The following is a 6,467-nucleotide window of genomic DNA, read 5'->3' on the forward strand; positions in this document are numbered from 1 at the left end:
GTGACCCTACCGCAGTGCGTTTTTCTCTCCCGAGAAGATCATATGAGAAATTAACACAATTATCTTGGTTTCTTGCGTACAAAAACATTAGTTTTGTTATCAATATTGGGTATAAACATTGAGGTTCTACATCTGTTCTGCCACCTGACCACTGCGGTCAATTCAACAAATCAGCTGACTTTGATGTGCAGCAGCTACGACGTGTAGTTGAACGTTGGTGGGATGAATGCCACTGTTTAAAAAAGCCTCTGTGTTGTTTCATTACCCATAATTCTCTTCTTTGTGCTTGTCAGATGCCATGCTGACTTGCAGCAGTGCAGAAGTCAAAGCTAGCCTCAAGTGTCCTTATGCTTGCCAGATGATCTCAGCGTGCATTTTTGTAAAATTAAGACAAAAACGACTAATTATGAATTAAAAGTGATATTAAAGTGCAAGTTCATTTGTTTTTTGCAACTTTACAGTCATATTAATACAGTGTTTGCAATAAGGTCTATGTAATCTACTGACCTTTAACATTCAGCCCTTGTGACTACCCTCTGGTGAGTTAAAAAAAATGCTACAACTAAGTGGCAAAATTTAGAGTAACCATCTTTTGGCTCCACTTCCGCCTTGCATAACATTGTTATTGTTTGATAACTGAATAAAGTAGCTCTGTTATCGAGAAATATGACACATAATCCCCCAAAAGTACTTGTGATGGTACGTTCACATTGTGTGGTGGAAGGCAGTAAATTGAACAATCTGTTATTTTCAATGTGAGGAAGATGGAAAACTGCACACTTGTACAGCCCGCAGTGGCATATAAGATAAATCTTGATTTTTTTTTTTTAATTCTAAATTTTTTATATATGGCTATCAATGGGTCAGTTGTAAATTTTGGTTCTGTGATGTGCCTCCAGACTGCCTACACCCCCCATCACCCTGCGTATCGTACCTGTGTCACAAAATGAACATGAACCCCATTTTCATGACGATATCACAAGCCAATAGATTAAATGACTTTTCGTAATGCCATCACGAACTGCTGTGAGACTGGGTTGCGATAGTCGAACATAGTCTGTTTGCACACCACACCATTCAAATATTGTGAAAGTTCTACTGAACATTCAGATTCTTTTTGCTGACTGTACCAACTGACTGTACTAACCGGTATGAGTGTTCAGACGTAGCCTGAGACTGGTTAGAAGGGGATGCCCATGTATCACCTGGCTGAGGTGGTGCCGTGGATGCAGCAAAGTGTGACAACAGTGCATATGGTAGATGGACTGGATTTATCTAGTATTGTTTTTTTTATTTTATTTCAATCAGAAGCTTGAATCATTTTAAAGTAATGCCTCCCATTTGCACACACACACACACACACACACACACACACACACACACACACACACACACACACACACACACACACACACACACACACACACACACACACACACACACGTCAGGGTGCTGCCATGCAAGGTCCTCAGTACACACTTGCCCAAGGGCTGGGGTTTGAACAGAAGATCCTCTAATCTCAAACCTAATACTTAACCTCTAGACCACCTGGCAAGTGATCTTCAGACTTGACTCTGTTAGAACAGATATTCATAGTTGGCCTTATTTCCTCAGATGATTTACATCACTAAAGTGTTGACAAATAAAAAGCAGCTGCCCGTTCACTCATTCATTCTGTTCTGAAATCATTTTTGGAAAAAGGATTCATAGCAAACGACAGCTGTCGGAGGCTGACTCTTAAAGAATATGACTCCTTTAATCATTTCAGTACTATAAAATTGTTTAAGCAGCCCCCCCCCCCAACTAAGATCCTGGCTACGCCCCTGGAAGCGCAGCTGCCTAAATGTGCACGACGGGTGGCCCCACGCGGACACGCGCTGTGGAAAGTGTGTTTATCTTATTAAGTATAAACGCCACCAATTCCCCGGAAAGTGAAATCCCAATTATTAAAACCATTAATTCTGCGGTGTTGACAGCCGGGCTAAATATCGGCGATCCCTCCCGGTCAGTTCGACTTTATTTGCAAATAAATTGCGGCGGATCCGAGGGACACAGCTTCCTCCGCGCGCCCCGCCAAAAATGAATTTCCGCGCCCGAGTCCCTTTAATAATATTTGCATAATTTTCGCTCGGTGGCTGCGCTGTTTGCGCTGTGAGAAGCGGAAAATAATTAGAGAGAGAGAGAGAGAGAGAGAGAGAGAGAAAAGCTCAGCAGCAAATTCCCAGACACCCAAAATCAATGAAAGTAATAACCCTATTATTTAATTCATAAGGACATTATTTTCCCATAAGGCCTCGGGAAACGTCCCCTTCGACCGAAACAATCACATTAAATCCTTCTCTCCGCTGTGATTTTTTTAAAGAGAGGGTTATTATAATCTGTTAGTTTCAGGATTTTAATTAGAAAACAAGTTTAATCTCACATCAGCAAAGGCCTTTGTTAGAAAAATATTGCACTCAAATAGAAACACCCCAACAAGAATAATAAAAAATAAAACTAAATAATAAGAATAAAAGAAGCCTCTGAAAACCCAATAAAATAAGAGCCAAAAAAGTGCATAAATATCAGACACTAAAATTACTGACACTTTACTTAATATTCTCTTATGAGGAAAAATACAACACAGTTTCATGTTTTGTAACCTAATTACCAAACACTTACACACACACACACACACACACACACACACACACACACACACACACACACACACATATATATATATATATATATATATATATATATATATATATATATATATATATATATAAAATAGAAGAAAAACAGCTGTTCTTTTTCTAAATGTTTCAGGAGATTAAAGGCCTTTAAAGACATAATGAAGCTGGAGGCCACAATTTAAGGGGATACTGTTCTGCCAAGTTGCCATGTTCACTTATTATAAGAGATTTGATGCTTTATTTTGTTTTTAAAAAGAGTAATTACTTTTGACTTGTCCTTTGTTGCTCGGGGTTGTCACATGGATCTGCATGTTGATAAAGGAGGCTGGAGAATGTTTTTCGCTGGATGTCCTTACTGACACAACTCTATATTACATGGAGAATGGCCCGGGGTGGCGCACTAACCACTGTGCTGCCTCAGACTTTTATTTCTTGTGAAGTTACAAAGGGTGGCGAGGAAGATTGTCTCTTGACCAATTCTTGGATATCTACATCCAGGGTCAATCTGCAGACTGTGTGTGTTTGTTTAAAGTGGGAATGGCGTTGCACGCTGATAAACACAAGGTTTGACAGATCCTTAGCCTGGTCTGATGTCTGAGAAATCCCAGACAATCAGAGTCTGAGGACCTGCTGCAGCCTTCACTCGCCTTCACAGCCGCTGGAAGCCATCACATCCACCGCCTGATCCACCACTGAGGACTTCTAGTTTCCTCAGAGTACTGTTAGCCATCTCCCTGTTCAGGGTTGCTGTAGGGCTTTCATGGTTACCGTAGCGGCCATGGAGCACATGAGGTCCAAACCATGCAAATTTCACCCCAACAGGCAATCCCCTACTCGATCCTTTATCCAGGTGTCACGATGTGGGCGAGGGGTATATATATATATATATATATATATATATATATATATATAAACTGGAACGGTGAATTTAAAAGGTGTTTCTCTTGATCCAGTTTACCATTTGTTTGAGTTCATTACAGTACACTATTTAATTGGTTTTGAAGGCACCTCATTGGATATTTTTCCAAAGAAAGCTGAAAATCAATTTCTACACACAAGCCTTTCCACAGCTTTGCACTCAGTGTCTTTGCATTTGTAATAAATGGACTCCATTTATATCGCGCTTTTCCATCTGCATCAGATGCTCAAAGCACTTTACAATAATGCCTCACATTCACCCCAATATCAGGGTGCTGCCACACAAGACACTCACTACACACCGGAATTAAGAACCTTGCCCAAGGGCCCTTAGTGATTTTCCGGTCAGGCTGGGATTTGAACCGAGGATCCTCTGGTCTCAAGCCCAACGCCTTAACCACTAGACCATCACCTCTCGATAGATAGATAGATAGATAGATAGATAGATAGATAGATAGATAGATAGATAGATAGATAGATAGATAGATAGATAGATAGATAGATAGATAGATAGATAGATAGATAGATAGATAGATAGATAGATAGATAGATAGATAGATAGATAGATAGATAGATAGATAGATAGATAGATAGATAGATAGATTTATGTATGCACTTATCTTCACACAGTTGCTTGTTCACTTTCAAGATCTGGCAACACTTTAATTTTTAAAGGACCATTTCTCTCTTCCTTCAATCATTGATTGTATTTTTAATGGCATAAAACATCATCTGCACTTCAGTTGTGTGATTTGATCTCAAAGGGGGAAAATTACTACAGCGGGATTTAAATTAAAAATGTAAATATGGTCTTTGATAAGTGTTCACTGTCTTTTATTAGTGTGCAACTAAATCACTTTTGCAGTCACTTTGCATTAAACTAGTAACATCCTGCAGGTCAATTAAACAAGTTATAACCATTTAAAGACGGTTGATCATACTGTAAACATTTGTAGATGGAAGAGCATTTTTTTTATCATACAAAAGCCCATTTTTGATGCGTAATTTGTTCTTAAAATGTGAAATGTGCCCAGAGGTTGGAAAACGTTTCAGTTGCGTCCACGGTGCAGAGACGGAGGCAGCAGGGACGATGTGAGAGAGGAGGACGGAGGTTTCGGTGGCACCGGGACAAACCCGATCGATCAGCACGGAGACAGACCTCCAGCTGTGTCCGTGCCGATTGTGCATCACACTTTATGAATTCAATTTCATCCGGGAGAAATTTTCAATTGGAGCGCGCGATCATTACGGCGCGGGGGGATCGCGTAAATTGTTTTTGCTCTATTATGCATTGACGCCATCATTTTTCTTTCTAATTACCGAGGTGTCAGCGCGGCCTGTCACCCCGGCGCTGATTTTCAATTTAACTGATCATCATACATTCATTTTCCCATTTGATAAATCTGCGGCGGAGACGCGCCCGCCATGCGCGGAATATTAAGCGGCGGAGGGGCGCGGTAATAGGGGGATGTGTATGCGACCGTGAGCGCGGATCAGCCAGCTAATTTAGCACCTTCACATTCCCCCCCCATCACCAATCCTCCAGAGGAGAGGAGCAAAGGAGGAGGAGGAGGAGAGGAGAGGAGGAGAGCAAACCTCATCATGAGGCGCACAGACCTCCACCCTGCCTGCTCGCTTTTTTCCCTCCCAGAATCATGCCTAATTAACGCTAATTGAGTTCTTGAGCGCGTTATTTTTATTTAACAGAAACAAATTTGCAAAATTAATTATCAGCGTCACTTCAGGAACCCGCTCCCTCTCTCATCCATCATCTGTCTCTCCATCTTTTCTGCTTTTCTCTTTTTATTAGAAATACGTGTGCAGGTACCTCTAGGGGGGCAGTTAACAGATTTTATTCATTACACACCTTTAAATTAATTAAACTGTGCAGGTTCATACTGTATGTGTTTTTGAAAGCCACCAACACCAGCGGCTCCAGAGGTTTTTCTTGGTGGGGCCCACACTGAAAAAAAAGAGAATGTTTGAACCAACTTAAAAAAAGTGTTACAATTTGTAAAAAAAAAAAAACCCTGAATGAATTAAGTTGTTTGAACTTAAGTTTGTAAGTTAGAGTTGATTTAACTTTCAAACTTAAGTTCAAAGAACTTAATTCATTCAGGTTTTTACAAATTGTAACTTTTTTAAGTTGGTTCAAAAATTCTCTTTTTTCAGTGCATGATTATTTAGGTGGGTGGGTGGATATACACACCATAAAGCTAAAATATGAATGACCCCAAATCAGAAAAATATGGAAAAATGAAAGAAAAAAAAAACACAAAAAACCCATACAGTGATTCTTACATTTATTCTGACTTTTATTTCATTGCAGACCATATGAAACCAAGATAATTAATGTTTTATGTGGTTAACATAATTTCATTTGTTAATAACCATCCATTACTGCATTTAAAAAAAAATGGGACACTAAAAAAAAAATAGCACTATTTCTAATGTTGCCATTCCTTCTTACACTTCTAAGGCATTTTTATATTGAGGATACAAAGTGATGAAGTGTTTCAGAAGCTATTTCATCCCATCCTTCCTGCAGGCATGTTTTAATAGTGCACCAGCCAACATGTGCTAAAATTTTTTTGATGTCATTTGAATGTCAATGCTATAGGCATCCATGCCAGATCAATTAATACAGGGGAGAAGATAATGTGGGTGGACTCAAAAATTTGAATTTCAAGGTCAAAATATGTCAAAAATGGTCAAAAAGTTAAAAATCCATGTTTGTTTGTCATTAAAATTTTTTTTAATACAAAACCACCAGGAAACATGTAAAACACGACCTAAGATTAACATAACCTTTAATAATGTTACATAAACTGTTAACTGTACATGTCAACTCTAAAATGTGCGCATTTCATT

This window comes from Thalassophryne amazonica, chromosome 15 (genome assembly GCF_902500255.1).
Source record: "Thalassophryne amazonica chromosome 15, fThaAma1.1, whole genome shotgun sequence".
Classification (NCBI taxonomy): Eukaryota; Metazoa; Chordata; class Actinopteri; order Batrachoidiformes; family Batrachoididae; genus Thalassophryne; species Thalassophryne amazonica.